Source organism: Grus americana, chromosome 5, assembly GCF_028858705.1.
Source record: "Grus americana isolate bGruAme1 chromosome 5, bGruAme1.mat, whole genome shotgun sequence".
Taxonomy (NCBI): domain Eukaryota; kingdom Metazoa; phylum Chordata; class Aves; order Gruiformes; family Gruidae; genus Grus; species Grus americana.
Window position 1 is genome coordinate 60,865,558 of NC_072856.1, and position 15,895 is coordinate 60,881,452.

Consider the following 15,895-nt stretch of genomic DNA (forward strand, 5'->3'; position numbering starts at 1 on the left):
GGGCCCTTCCTCCGGGGAGGCTCTGCCCGAACCTCTGCCAGGGCGAGCCCGGGGAAGGGGGCCGGGGCTGCCGTCGGGGATACCCAGGCAGGGCGCGGGGGCGGCGCGGCAGGACCCCTCGCCGGGCGGGGAGAAAGTTCCCCGGCGGGGCCGGTCCGGACCCCCCGCCCCGCCGCGCCGCCCGCGCTCCGCCCCGGAACCGGGCGCGGCTCCCGCGGGCGGGCAGAGCCCGGCGGCTGCGGGCGCCGGCGGAGGGTCCCTGCCCGCCGCGCCGCGTCTCGCCGCCCCCCGCCCGCAGGAGGCCCGCCGCGGTAAGGCCGAGCCCCGCCGGGGGCGATCGCGGGAGCGGGGTCCTTGTCGGTCGGGAGAAGTTGGGCTGAATCCCCCCCCTCCCACTCCCGGGGATGCAGGGCATCCTCCCCCCCGGCTCTCTCCCGGTCCCGGCCGGTGAGACGGGGTCGGTGTGAAGGGAGAAAGGACCCCCGCCAGACTGCAGCCCGCAGCTCCGCAGGCTGCTCGGAGATGTTGCTCGGCGCTGCAGAGAGGTGCTGGCTGAGCGGCAGCGGGGATTGCCGGTGCGACGGTAGGGAGGCGTAGGTGGCACCTGGTCTGGGCTGCAGGTGTGACAGTACATCGCATCGCTGTGACGTGGTCCCGGCTGCCGGTTTGACAGTACATCGGATAGGCGGGAGTCGGTCCGGATTGCAGATGCAACAGTGCAATGTATAGGTGGGACGAGGTCCAGATCGCAAGTGCGACGATGCAGTGTACAGGTGGGAGTTGGTCCGGATTGCAGTTGGGAAGATACCGTGCACGGGCTGGATGTGATTTGGATCGCAGGTGCAACTGCGCAATGCATAGGTGTGACATGGTCCTGATTGCAGTTGCAGTTGATGTGTAGGTGCAACGTGGTCCAGATTGCAGGTGTGACAGTGTGATGTGCAGGCGGGATGCGGTCCTGCTGTGCCTGGGTGTGACGGTGTGTCTGCTAGCATACAGCGTACAGCTGCTGTGTCTGCTCCTGGGGCTGAGTCAGTTTTAGGCTTTTATTTTGAAAGATTCTGTTATCCAGTGGTTTTTGGACAAGGTCTCCCAAGTCCTGCCCAGCTTTATTTAACATACTTCTCTTGTGCCTCATCCTCCCTTTTGCTCAATAGCTCTGCAATGAAGAAGTGGCTTCTTGCAACATCAGCACCCGGAGCTGAATTCCAGAGTTTGGGGGTGGGGAAAGAGTGCTTGGACACACTGGTCTTAGGAGAAATACCCCAAGATGGTGTTCATGGTCCTCCCTCCCCATACCAGACCAGCATTGTGAACTGTACATCATTTTTTTTGGATTCCTAAGACTGCAGGCTGCGAAACACGTCAGGCTGCCTGGAAGACTGCGAGGAAACTTCTGGCCTAAGTCAGTTAAAAAGAAAAGTTGGAGTCAGCAGAGTTACAGTAAGGTTGCAATCCTCCTACTGAACTTGCTCAGAATTTGGGCTGCCTGGCCATTAATCTCATTTCTCTTCCATCCACTTAAGCTTGTTTTTCCACTACACACAGGAGTAGTAGCTGCCAAAATTGCAGGCAGGGAAGGGATTGCAGGAACCTATGAGCATACGTGGTTATTTTTTTTGTCCTGTTATAAGTTAATAATCCCATTCTAGGCTGTTGTCCAAGAATTTTGCTTCAAAAATGCAAGCAGTGTACCAGACCCATTGTGCAAAAGGTAATCTAAATGTAGGACAGGAAGGGACCTGGCAGGTCAGCAAATCTAAGCACTGAATGATATTACGCCTTATTGCACACCACTGTAATTCATTTGTTCCCAGTCTCCCGGGAAGGGGAAGTTTCAGAACTTTACCAAACTGATATTATATATTTTCCCCCCAATATATGGCTTTCTCTTACTTTGTATCTGCACTATGATTGCTTAGTTCTTCCAGTCTAATGCTTTTCTCTCTTATCAGTATAGAAGTAACAGTTGCATGCTTTTCTCTTCGCTGTGCAATGCCAAACAAGATAGAACCTGCCGTCTGCTTTCGTGAAGCAGGCTCTGCTTCTGCTGGTCGCCAGCAGTCCTGCACTGGGCTTCTTGCTCTCTGGCTTCCCCATGAACGAGCAGAGCTGCAAAGCTCAGACATCCATCCAGTGCCTCTTGTGCTTTGACACCTCATCTAGAAATAAATACCTCACCCAGTAGGTATTGCAATTAACCTCCTCCTCAGGCTCCTTCTGTCCTGTGATGAGGGTGAGAAATTGGGATTTTCATCCCCAGGTGTCCATCTGAGTTTTGTTTTCTGCTGTCGGGTCTGATCTTATTCCAGCCCTCTTATTAATCCTGTTTTCAGCGTATATCCCCATTCTCCGTGCTGGTGCAGTATTCTCCCAGCTTTCTCCCACTCGCTCTGTCGTGAAGGGGGATGCTAAGTAGGATGGGGTCTCCCTCGCTTTTGGTAGTGACTCCTGCCAAACTCGGACTGACCCCTTCTGTGGGACTGGCTGTCGGGTCCTTTTAGGTCTGTACCCTATTTATTACAAATTTTCATCTTTCGTGGCTTAACTCCCAGTTTCACCGAGCTGTGTAGCAAATGGCTGCACTTCCAATGGTGAAAGCCAAACCCTACCCATTCCTTGTGTGCCAGGTATGCCGAATAGGTTTCCCAGAGCAACTGAGTAGAAAATTGTTCTTATCAAAGTAAACTAAGTTGCATTTTGTCCCTCTTTCCCCCCCGTTTGGTTCCATGTCTTCAATTATTATTATTTTTTCTGCAGTGATTATTCTGTTGATGAGGGATTTTTAATCCCACCCTTGTACCGTAACCAGCCATGAGTAGAAAAGATGGGAGTAATTCGGCAGTGGGTAGCTACACAATGCCGTAGATTAGGCAGTGAACAATATTCATAGAGCTGAAACAGTTGGGGGAACTTCAAACAAACTCCGTGCTCATATCTGAGCTCAGATTTATCTCTCAGTTGAATATCCTTGCTCTTAATATTTGCAATAAGGTCTATCAATAATGATTCAGAGGAAATACCACCCACTGAATCAACAAAGTCAACTCATAGGATCACACAGTAGCACTTGAACAAATCCAGCTCTGCTTGGTGCAAAATACCGTAGTCAGTAGGTGCAAACAAACACATCACAAGGAGTTATCCCTGTTCCATTCGTTAACATTGTACATTGCTTTTTATTTAACTAGGTGAAAAATAGCTAAATATTTTGCAGAAGCTAGATACAGCCCTGCAGTGTGATACCGCTGGTGTTCAGTGCAGGAGGGAGGCTCAAGAATGACTACACGCTTCTGATCTAATATATAATAATCCCTTTGGTATTACCCACCAAACTCAAGTTTATTCCAGTGTTTCTCAGTGTTGCATGTGCAGCAGTTTATCATACAGTGCTTGTGAGCGTCGTGCTGCAGAGGCTGCCTTCATCTCCCAGGGGCCAGAAAAAGCACTGAGAGCTCCAAGTGCTGCAACAGAGCGGGCAAACGATCTGTATTTTAATTATACAGAGAGCTCTTGGGTCCTATGGTGTCAACTGAGGTGCTAAGACCAAATTGGGAGAAGGAAAAAAGTTACGTCAAATTTTGGGCTTTGGCTTTTTCCTTCTAACGGAGGGCAGCATTGTGCTGGTAGGTCTGCTCTGAGCTTAGGCGTGGGGTTTGTCACGGCATTCCAGTTGTTCCAGTTCTGCAGGTGTGCTGTACAAACTGGAATGAAACGCAAGATGGGAATGCTTCAAAAAAAGGGACACTGTGTTTATATGACTTCTCAGTGCCACTTAGGATCCTTATCAAGGGCAAGTATCGTCTGGTTCCATTTTCTTAGGAAAAAACAGCCAAGCCTTATGATAGCTACCAGATGTCATCAGTGATAGATGAGGAACCAGTTTTATGGAACTGAATGTGGAAACAAAGAAGAACAGGGTGTGTGGGGTTCATGAGCCCCTGAGTCATAGCCAAGCATCTACAAGAGTGGCTGCAGTTAAAAGTAAGTGGTTGTATGATGCAGCAGGGGAACATTTGTTCCTGTTTAGTCAACCTAGACTTTCACATCTGCAGAAAGCTTCAGGAGAGGTTCTAAGAGTGTGATGGTTTTTCTGTTTGATGTAATGAACAAGTATTGTTCACAGATTCAGCTGTTTCTACTATTTTGATACCTGAGCTGACATTTCAAAGTGCTGGGAATGCTGAAGCCACAGATCAATGAAAACCTTAAGCAAGCAATAGTGTTTGCAAAAAGCTCTGTAACATTTGATGGTGTATTTCAAGGTGCTCTGAGAAACCTACTGAGCTGATAAAGGAGACTGGCCAAAACCAGGAGGAAGACTGAGAGACAGTAGATGAAGTCCTCATCCCAGCATTGGAGTCACTCCGCTGATTCCAAAATGTTTAAATACCGTAAAAGTAACAGCTCACTGCAGAAGGGACATTGCTCCAGCACTATGTCCAGTAAAAAGAAGTAAAGGCAAATGAAGAGCTGCCAAATTTTGTAGTTGGTAGAGCACAATGTTGAACTTGGCATGGTTATAGTAGGTATCACCAAGTGGTGCTAATTCACATTGACTTCCCATTTGTTTTTCTTACCATGACCATTATTTTGCCTTGGCTGGGGTGTATATGGTATTCATTTGGGGGAGTGTTTAAGGGCCGAGGAGGAATTTGCTCTTTGCATTGCTGCTCCATTAGAGTCTGTTGTGCGGACGTCCTCAGTCAATCCTTGGCGCTGGGAGAAAAAAAAAAAGGGACATGAGAGAAACTCCAGGTGATAGGTTGCACAGAGTACCCACACGTTCAGTAACACTGATTTCTCCCCAGATGCGATTTGCAAAGCCTTCTGTTGCCTCTGATGCTCCCAAGCTGATGGTTAATGCCGACGCAGACATCACTAATGGCAGCAGGCCACCTTGGGACTGCATTGGTCTCCACTTTTCCAGCTGGGACAGCTGAGTCACATTTTAATGAGTGAGAACAGGGAAGGAATTTGGAGATCACTCCAGGAAAGTGTGGGAAAGGAGGCACTCTGCAACCATAAAACCTCTAAATTTAGTTGTAATTTAAAATGGAAAATGTTGGTGATTTTGCCCTTGCGGAGGTCAGATGAATTTGGAGACCTGCAGGCTTGCGCCGCTCCCGTCTGCTCTGCAGCGAGCCTGTCCACGGGGAGTGGGGGCCGCCTGCCTCCCCTCGTCCCCTGGCAGGGCCGATGCCACACGGGGACACATGCCGGCCCCAAGCTCGTCCCTTGCTGGAGACACAGCCCCTTTCCAACCTGCCCTGGCAGGCGGAGGGGACGAAGGGAGGGAAGCGGCAGCAGCCCTGGGCTGCAGCAGAGCCCCCTTCCTCTCTCCGAGTCGGTGAACGAGAATGGCATCATTTCTGTTTATTTATTGACAACTTTCGTGAGCAGGTCTGTTTGTGTTGGTGTAGCTAAGGAATAACTTTGTTACCCTCCGCTCTGTCAGTTAAATTGCATTATTTTTAATAAGGCAGCTATCTCTGTGCTGCTTCTGTTGCGCTGGTTTCCCCTATCTGGGAACTGTCTATTCCTTGTCCATCCTGGTTTTTGTTAAGTCATTGCACGGCATTCGCTGAAAGCAGTGAGCTAAGCGTTAGTGTTATGTTCTGACGGAGGCCCCAGGTGGAAACAGAAGTTCCCGTAGTACAAGGTAGCAGCTTTTTGTGAGCGATGGTTTTCTTCCCACAGCCTGCCAAGAAACCAAGCCGTGGCAAATGAGCTCTTTCCACCACCTGGCCCATACCAAGGTACTTCACCTGAATATAAGGACGGTCCCTGCTGCCGAAGAGTTTACTCTGAGGAGCGGGCTGGGTGTGCAGCCCCGGGGGGCTGCGGGAGGAGAGGCAAAGCCGCACAGCTCTCCCCGTACCATTAGTTTTGCACTGGCCCGGCTCTTCCAGCCGCGCTGCAGGGCTGCTGCCCAGCGCCGAGCGCATTCCCTCCGGTGCAGCGGGTCCCTCAGGTGCACGGGGTGGCACCGGGGGGTTCTGGGGTCCGGCTTTGGGGTTTTGCCCCTTTTGCTGCCCACAGCTGTGGACCCCGGGCGGCTGCCTCCGCTGCGTTGGTTGTGTGAGTAAGCCTCCCTCCCGCCCCAGAAACAGCCACAATCTCCTCCTTTGTGTGTTTCTAGCTCAGAAAAGGCTGATTCATTCTCTGAAGCAGATTAATTACTTCTGCTATTTAAAAAAAAATATATAAATCCTTTAGAGTTGGTCGGCTTAACTTTCAGCTGCGTGTACAATGCAGTAAAGCAAATGTGCTCTGAGCCAGAGCAAAAAAGTTTGCATGGAAAAAGAAACTGTGGGTTGCGATATTTACCTGGCAGTGGGCTCTGTAATTTAGGAAATATTCGTGAACGTGTCTTGTTCTTGACTTACGTGACAAATGGTGCAAATCTGAGCCCGCCATGAAGGTGAACTGGGGAACAAATATTTTTATTCCCTGATACATTTTATTACTTGTTTCCCTTCTGGTTTACATCATGCTGATGTGACACCCGGCTCCACGAGTAGCTTGCATCCAAAGCCTGGCTGAGCTGCTCCATTTCTTCCTCGGAAGGCTGCTTTCCAGCCTGCTTGGCTCTGCTCACTTGTTTATGCACTGATGGGCTGTAGTTCCACATTTCAGAACAAGCTGTCCAATATTCATGAGTTATTTTGTATTTACCCAGTCCTGAGGCTTCTTTTATAAGCCTGGGGATAAATTCTGGGGTTTGTTTTTTCCATTACTGGAAATGGACTGAACTTCCACAACCACTACCAAGCCCTAAATATGGCCTCTCTTTGTCTAGAAGAAAGGTAGGGGAAAGGACTATGCCAAAGCTAAATTGATTTACAACCCTGTAATTCCCAAACTCCTGTTCTGATAACACTTGTAAGCAAGTGTTGGAGCAAGCCATATGTGTAGAGATGAATCACTTATAAAATTTCCTAATATTAGTTGTATATTTATTTATCAGATAAATATAGTGATTTTACTCTTGAAGATCAATGACAGCCACATACGCAGCTGGCGTAAAGCACTGCAGCTCTTTGGACTATGCAAACCTGAGGATATGACTGAACAGCTGATTTCCTTGCAAAGAAAAAAACAATACCAACTAATTGTTTCTGAAGTGATTTAAATTATTACACAGGAAGAACTAAAACAGATCAAAGTGTTGGTATAAGATACCCTGCATGTAAGCTAGCCCTATGTACAGTAAGGTCATTTTGGCTCATCATGAGAATTTCCCATCATAAACCTCCAGCTGTTTGGGCCATATTAAAATCCCTTCACATTAATTCTGAGACTGAGTTAGAACTGGTAAGATAATATCTAGCAGGACAACTTTAGGTCCTCTCGAAACAGTTGGACCAAGTACTGTAGCAAAGTGAAGGGTTAAGCCAGTCAATGTTCTAGGATTGCTGCGTTATAAAATAGGGACTTCAAACTCTTTCACCCAGCAGTACAGAAAATAGTCTGAAGGCATCTTTGGAGTGGATTAGTTTTGAAATCATGCTAAGCCACTCTTCTGCAAGAATTTATTTTAAACGGCTCAAGTGCTTAACTTCTTGAATTAGCAGCTGAGCATATCCTCTGGTTACTCTTAGTAACGTTCATAGCCAGACAAGCTCGCAGTAAAGTACCTGGCAGTATCTGGGTCTGTTCTCTTTAAGGTGTGCAATATGTACTTTGCCTGTGCCATTAGGAATCCTGGCTGTGGTCAGCCTTATGTGAACAAAAATGTTCAGGATGTTTGCTCGTGGGCTGTTCAGCAGGTGAGATACCAGCCACTGTGATTCATCAGCTGTTGAATGGAAAAGCTGATCTCTGTATGAGGGAGTCGCGTTCGCAGCCTGTTTGGAGAACAGCTGGAAAAACGCTGCTTTCTTAGGTATCATTCTGGTGTCTCGGTAGCTTTTTTCAGCAGGGACTTCCGTAAACATTAATATGGATCCGGGTAGTTCTTTGGCTTAGTGGTGCCTACAACCCTTTCCCCTGTGGACTGGTTTTTAGGGAAGAGCTATTCGCTGCCTGAAGATCTTCATCCTTGTACAAATGAGGAGGGTTTGTGCCTGTGCCAGAGAAGCACAGCTAAAACCTGCGCGGAACCTGCCTGCCTCTCTGCCTCTGGGGCAGGGCTCAAAAGGTCTTTTTTCTGTAATTACATCCGCTCACTACTGCAGCACCAGCGTGTGTGCGAGGGAGCAGAGTTCAGCCGCCTCGGCAGCCTTCATTCTGGCAATTCCTCAGCGGTTCCCCAGCAGCCTTATTATGGGTGTAATATATGTATGCAGGATAAATAAACTGAATAAATATCAGGCTCTTTACTCAGCCTGTGCTTAGGAGCACATAGCTCCTTTAGAAACCCATGCATGGGTCTGCGCCCTTTGCTCTGGGTAGAACTGCTGGTGCAGTTTGGGGTTTTGGCAGGAAATTTTGTCATCACCTGTCCAAAAAAAGCACTGAGTTCTCCATGGTTAATGGTTTAATCTCCCTAGCTGGAAGCACCCTCCCCAAAACAGGATGTTTTTTTGTTGCAGAAGCTTCCTACCAAAAGAGCTGTGGAGCGAATGTTTTGGATGTTTAAAGCAGATCGACCCCATTAAATACAAAGTTCCCGGAAATATGCATGTGCTGGCAGTAGCAGAGTCCTTTATTTTCATTATCTGAAGTATCCGTCAGATAAAGACTGCTTCAGAAGGCTTTTTTTTTTTCTTTCCTCCTTATAGCATCATCTAAAGTGAATGTATTCAGCAGAAAGGCAGTCAGAGAGCTGGTCTGTGACAAGAGGGCTGGAGGGGCATCAGTCTTCGAGGAGGGTAGGGAAATTCAGTAAGCAAAAGATTGAAGATTTTAGATTGGATGTTAGGAAAAATTTCTTCACTGAGAGGGTTGTCAGTCATTGGAAGAGGCTGCCCTGGGAAGTGGTTTGAGTCACCATCCCTGGAGGTATTTAGAAGACACGTAGATGTGACGCTTAGGGACGTGGTTTAGTGATGCCCTTGGCAGTGCTAGGGTAATGGTTGGACTTGATGATCTTAAAGGTCTTTTCTAACCGAAACAATTCTATGATTCTAAAAGCAACCAGTCAGCTTTGCAGCTCCCCATCTTCCTCGCGTGACTCCCTGAGGATGCTCGGATGTGTCTGCTGCCCAAGGAGGGAGCAAACCGGCTGCTTTCACCGTGCTCTCCCAGTGCCTGGGAAGGTCATTGCTGGCCCACCCCATCTGCTCCCCAGCAGCTCTTTGGGCGTCTCCTGCTGTCCCCGTGGCACAGGGTCATGCTGCAAAGGCCAGACACCTTCCTGTCCATGCGGGCAGAGGCGGGGAATGTGGTCCCCCCCTAAATTTCTATGTCTTCACCTGACCAAACCCCCTTTCAGTGCCCTGTCAGCACTTGCTTTGACACTGGTCCTTCCAGTTGCTTAACACAGAGTTCAGTTCTCAGCTGAACAAAGGAGTGTTGTTGAATTATCCAGATTTCCTTCTGGTCCCCTGATTTTCCCCCTATAAACATGTGGTTGTCTTCACTGGCTCCATGGGAGCCACAGTACCCAACGAGCCAGTCCCAGAGATGCGGAGGCGAATATTACACCTGTAGTTCTTGAGTACTGGCTGTGCTGATGTTTAGTAATTTAGTAGCAGGCGATACTAGGCATTTTAGGCAAGATCACCTAAAAAGAGCTATCGCAGCACCTCTCCCTGCCAGCTCAAAAATGAGCTGGGTGTCTCCTTCCCAAAATCCTTGACACAACTTACAAGAAAAGCCACTGGCACGGGAGCTGATTTGTCGCATAAATGTAGAGCAGCAAGAAGAGACCGATTGCTGCGATTAGGAATAATCTAAGCCCTGTGGGCAAACGGGGTGTATGTAGTTCTGTTTAATTGGATTCCTGCATTTCGTGGACCCACCATGTGGGCAGGGGAGCCACCACGCTGTGATCCAGAGGCAGCAGAGCGATGCTGGAGCTGTAGAGGGTCTCAGCTCTTCTTTGCCTAATGTGGGACTAAACTTTCAGTTCTTGATGTAATCTGTCTGACTTTGATATAATTACTGTTCAGAGGGCCGTGGAATCGTCTGCTAGAAAATCCGGGTAAAATTGGGCTGGTTTGCTGGGGTGAAACTATTAGCCCTTTCTGAGCAACCTGAAAGCAAAGTTGCTGGGACAGAAGCTCAGATGTGAAGGGATGGATCCCTAAAAGTATTTAATGCCCTTAACATCCTACATATCCTTGTGGTTCGGGGGCAAATCTTTGCTCCCCAGGGCAGCACTCAGCTCTCCTGGGAGATAAGCCTTCGGGTTCCCCACCAGTATCACTCTCCAGGTACATCAGCATGGGGCTGGCGCTGCTTCCTCCAGAGGAAGAGGAGGCCACGAGCGTCGAGGAAACACTTGCTCCCCAGGCGATGCCCAAAGCCTTCAGGCAGACACGCAGCCCCCTGCGTGGACTTTTTCTGGTCGTGCCGTGAAAAGCAAATGCCTGTAGTTACAGGTACACAGGCTGATGGACCTCGGCTGGGGGCTGAGCTCGGCAGGGTGTAGCAGCATCCGTCTGTCTGTGAGCTGCCCCCACGCAGCCTGGCATCAGAGCGTGGTGAGGGCACGGGCAGCTGCCTGCAGCAGGCAGGCAGGCAGGGCTGCAAACACCTGGAAGCAGCACAGGTGATGCACGAGCTGGGAGCAGGAGGTGGGATCCAAACCCCCTCGTTTTTCTCAGCTACTGCCCATTGCCACTGCTGTTCATGTGCCATGGGGCTTGCAGAGGGACGCTGCAGCTCTAGAGCTGCTTTTTCTGCTCTTTAGCCTGATTTCTCGGGTTCTGCTTATTTTTTCACATGGGAAACGACACAGCCTTTCTAAGAACATAAATATTTCTGGCATATCTCACAGGTCCAGGCTTCAGATGAAACCTGATGGGAGCTGATAGCCCTTTAAATTTCTTTCGTGGTTGTGAGGACAGGAATTTGCAACATCAACAATCCTTTCTTTGCAGGAATTTTTTTCTCTTAATTTTTTTTCCCCAGAAACCTGCTGTGAGCCCCATTCTGCTCCCAAGAACCAGATTAGCAACTAATCTTCTGAGGACTTGGGGATTACCCTTCAGGAGTGCACATAACGTAAAGTGAAATGCATTTGCTGTGGTAAAACCCATCATGAATTAATCTTTGTCTTGCATTGTATAAATACGCTCTCAGAGCGCTTCCTACAGCAGGATGGGGAACTGCACAGGGTCATTTCCCTGGATGTTGAATTGTTATGGTGAAACTGCTTTAATTAGAAAGCACATGGGCAAGTTCATTGCTTAAAGGCTAGCTGAATTTGAACCAAAGGGCAGAGAGACCAGTGTATTTCTAATATTGGTGGAGCTGTGCTGGTGTACACAAGGGTTGAGTTTCTCCACTAAGGCAGGAAAACTCTTGCTGTGGGCTCCAACTTTTGATCTAGGGGGTTCAATTCAGGGTAGAGGCCTTACGGAGTAAGAAAAAAACAGTATTTGAAGTCTAACTGCTACCCTGAGCCAGGCAGGAGGCCTCTGCTAAAATGGACCATCTTGATATATTCACAGTTCAATAATAACTGGCTTTTGGTTAACACTTCCCGAGAGGCTGGATGGATGCATTGTACAGCTGTGGCTCACAAACTAGTTTCCATGTGAAATCTTGACCAGAAAGGCACAGAGATGTTTTCTGTTTAAAAGAACTTTTAAAGTCTTCAGAGCCTGCTCGGCCATAAAAGCCGGGCTGGACTGAAGCTCGGTGGGACCGTAGGGGTGCCCCGGTGAGGGCAGGGTTCCCGTCCTGGAGCCCTTGCCCAGGGGGACACTGCTGGAGCCTCCAGCCTTTGCTGTGCCGCCCCTCTCCCGGGGTGAGCAGCCTCGGGTCGGACATCCTCCTTATTTTAAGCTGTCCCAGCATTTCAGACCTCTGAGATTTTGCAGTGTTTAAAGCCCCGGTGCCACCCAGCCAGAAAACCCCGCACAGCTGATGCAAGGTGCAAGGGCCTGTCCCCACCGCCCACCACCCCCATGCTCTCCGTCCCACCCACCCCAGCTATCCTTCCTCTTTTTTTTCTTTTCTTTTTTTTTTTTCCTTTTTCCTTTCTTTTGCCAGATCATTTCCCTGCTTTGATCACTTCCCTGCTCTGAGTCACCCCGTGCCAGGACTAAAGCGGTGCTGGCAGATGGATGTGCGGTGCAAGCCCCCCTCCTTCCCAGCCCATGGGGAAGTGTCACCCTCCCAGCAGCCAGCGCAGAGTCAATGAGGGGGGTGACAAATGACATGCAAATACCTTCCCTGGAGGCTACAGAAAAGTCACTTGCTTGCACCTTTCCGAAGACTGGTATTTACATACTATTAGATGCCGACATCCTGTTGAACTTTCTTAGAGCGTGCGGCTTACAGACACGCTCGTTCGGGGATTTAGGCTTTATTGACTGAAGGTTGCTTGGCAGAGAAGGAGCAAATGAGCTGGCTGGGGAAGTGAAGGCTCGCACAGCCAGTCAAGAAGGATCCTTCATGCAAGAGAGACAAGAGAATAATTTGGCTTTGGCTCTGAGGTAGGAATTCTTTCCTGTGTCCATTTTCTCTGTCCTTGTGGCATCCTGTGGAGGTGTTTAAAAACAAACAAACAAAAAGCAATAAAAAGTTTTTGGCTGTCATCATATCTGTTTGTGCGACAGCTTCCCACTGAGCAGGAACCGTGAGAGTGTTGGAAAGTTACCACGCCACTGTCTGTGTTGCTGGGTAACAGTTCAAGCTTCTCACATGACCCCCAAATCATAATAATAAATTGCATCCCAAAATGCTGAATGATGCCTGAATCGCTGTTGTGGAGTGGATGGAGGTGCTGCCTCTGCCCGAGCATGTGGGTGCTGGAGCAGGGAGCAGGGGGGGCCCCCAGTCCCGCCTTAGACCCCTCAGGATTTTTGTGGGATGCAGACTCAAGTCCTGTTCCTTTCCGGCTGGGGTCAGGACACCTCTCTGGCTCCCATGGGTCTGCTAACGACAGCAGGGCGGATGCCCTGGTGAGACCAGGGTGAAGCATTTGCAGCCCCGTTTGCTGCAGCTCAGCTGGGAGCCGGCACCCTCTGCATGGGGCGAGTGCTGGCACCCCTCCAACCCCAAATCCGCCGTGCCTCCAAAGGCCTGCGGTAGCACGCGAGGATGCTGCAGGGCTCATCTCTACCATGGAAAGCTTTTTAACTTGGCGTGGCTGACTTGGCACTCAAACAGATAGGGAAGGCTGGCACCTTGCTTCTGGCTAGGTCTCCCCGGTGCCATGGATGTTTCTGAAGCAGAGGTCTGAGAGCTGCACCGGCCTGATTTAAACCTGGCTTACTGGGGTAAGGTAAATTGGTTATTGAGCGACTTCAGACAGTGTTACTTTTCTTACAAAGAGTGGTTTGAAACCCATTTAAAGCTAAGCTAGTGCAGCCTTTAAATATAAATAAGGCTTTAGATGCCACTGAAGATCCTAACATAAACATCCTTGAGCATCGCACTTGAGCTTGATTTGTATGTGGTACCTGTAGCAGCCTGATGATTTATTTACTTGTGTATTTACTGACAAAGAAGGCACTGGTGATTATTTTTACTGGAGTAGTTAATCCTGGTGTACCCCCATCACTACCAATACATATTGAGTGGACACATTTACCACTTGTGTAAGACATCACTCAATATCATAGCTTATATTTGCCCAGGAGAGGGAAGCTGTGCTGGCACACAGCATCCTCAGGACAACATGGTTTTCCTTTCTTTGTAAAAGAATAAGCTATACTGGCATAATATATATACATTTATGTAAGTATGGCCATGGTCCTTTTTGTCTGTGCACTGAAGTCCTTTTCAGGGAGTTTGCTGCCAGAAGAAGCCTCTGATACAGCTGATGATCAAGAATAACTAGATCTGAAGCTGACTGAAGCTACTGGCTATGGCAGAAAAAGGACAAAGCAGCAGTTGATTTGCATGCTGGGCCTGGGTCACAGCTAATTTTGCTGTAGTCTGTGGGGCAAACCACACCTTTTGTTTGCACACTTCCATTTCCCACAGTACCCGTACCATCAGCTCCCCTGGGAGACTGAGTACGCTGCCGGTACCTACCGATGCTAATGGGCCCACACCAAGGGGTCAGGTTGGTTTCTAAAATAGAGATTTGTGGGCCCCCTCCCTTCTTTCAGTCCACGGGGGGATGATTTCATTAGCCTGTATGTATGCGAGCTGTTCAGACGCTGCACGGGAAAACACAATAGTATAAATGAAAGGAAGAGGAGAGGAGGAGCAAACCCATCACGCTGCTTGAAGTGGTTTTGGAAAGCACAAAGCCAGGATGTTGTTTCTTTTTAGTGACTGAGTAGTCTGACATGTTGCAAAATACAAAGGCTCGGCATATTCCCAGCGGCAGAATGAAAACTGGAACTACCCAGAAGCAAAACCTATCATTAGCAGTCAGCCAGGCAGAACAGGCTCCTGAGTGCCAGGAACGGGCACGGAAGGGAGGAGGGGCTGAGCAGCAAAAAAGAGCTTTCCTTAAGGGCCGGCGGTGTGTCCCAGCAGCCTTGCGGAAGGCTGTGAGGACAGCGTGTGAGGTCGGGATGTGCTCGGACTTCTTCAAAGGGCAGCAAGGAGCTGCTGTTCCCCCTCACGCTCCCCCAGCCTGCAGCGTGGGTAGCGGGTCTGGTCCCAAAAAATCAGAATCGTTTTGGCCTGTAATTTTTCTCCCTTTCATTTTCATCCAATTATAGTTAGCTGCCCTGAGAAATCCATTTTTACGTGTCCTCCCAGGTCCTTGCTGTGATCGGTGTCATCCTGGAGGCATGTAATAATTTAGACTGAGAGCTGTGCAGCTCTGTTCTCCACAGCTTCACAGGATGGAGAAAGTATCGACGTGCCCTGATTTATCTCCCACAGATGTCATCTCCCTAGGAGCTGACTTGAAGGACAGAGGGGCACAAAAAACTGAATCTGGGAAGCACCTGATTCAAAAAGAAAGGAGGAGGAAATTTTATGAACTGGGTTCAATGAATGCAGGGAACATCACAGCTTTGCAAACCCAATGATCCAAAAAGCACCATGAACCGCAATGTTGCTGTGGCCGGGTACAGGAGGACAAGCCTTTATGATCCCTTTATGTTTCCCAAGAGAATCCCTTCAAATTCAGAGTATTTTTGCATTCACGCTTCTTTAGTTGTCATTCCCTGTCAGACCTAACCAACCTCTGAGGGTGAGAAGCAAGATGAGGAGAGGGTTGCGTTTATCACGGTGAATGCTGTGGGCTGTGGGTGTCCCCACGGCAGCAAGCACAGATGCACCGATGCTGAGCGTGTTCCTGGGGAGGGCAGACCGTGGGTGCTGCAGGCACGGTCGGACACACAGGCTGGGGACATTTCTTCCACCCTCGCATCCTTCTCTATGGCCTGGGCAGAAAAAAGCAAAGCTCCCCATGCCCTTCTGCTGGCAGGAGGTGAGATGTATTCAGCCTTTTAAATCTAACGCCTTGTCTCTTTTTGTCAGGGGACTTTCCGTCCCTCAGCCAACATAGTCTAAATGGCCTCTTTGAGGCAGCCAGATAGATACGTTCCATTTTAGTCCCTTATCTGTCTTACTCTGCTGAGATCATTTACCTGCTAATAAGCTCCTGTGGTCAGAGATAAAAGGCGAAACTACTATCTCTTTAAGGATGTATCTGAGTGGCTTTGCAACACTGTGCTTCATGGAAAATATGGAATGATGTTGCATTCATAATATATCACTCATATCTGTGTTTGTAAACAGATTTATCACACCATCTGCAGAATCGTACTGCGGTCTCCTCCATATTTATTTCCTTTCCATTTATGTAGTACAGCTCCTATTTATTTTATTCCCTTTTTTACAATTAGTTACATTAGCTGTCTTT

The 15,895-nt window shown here is 48.9% G+C and overlaps 1 protein-coding gene across 8 annotated transcripts in view; it reads left to right on the plus strand.

The window, feature by feature from the left end:
* Nucleotides 1-210: 210 nt before the first annotated feature.
* Nucleotides 211-15,895, plus strand: part of INF2 (inverted formin 2) — a 43,222-nt gene continuing 27,537 nt past the window's right edge. For 2 of the 8 annotated variants that reach the window (XM_054826810.1, XM_054826815.1), the window contains exon 1: nt 211-311. The gene's annotated coding sequence lies outside the window, so the exon portion shown is untranslated. Of the gene's footprint in view, nt 312-433; nt 774-1,212; nt 1,444-12,120; nt 12,555-15,895 lie in introns of those variants that run through there. The other 6 variants (XM_054826809.1, XM_054826816.1, XM_054826812.1 and 3 more) reach the window with 5 other exon arrangements.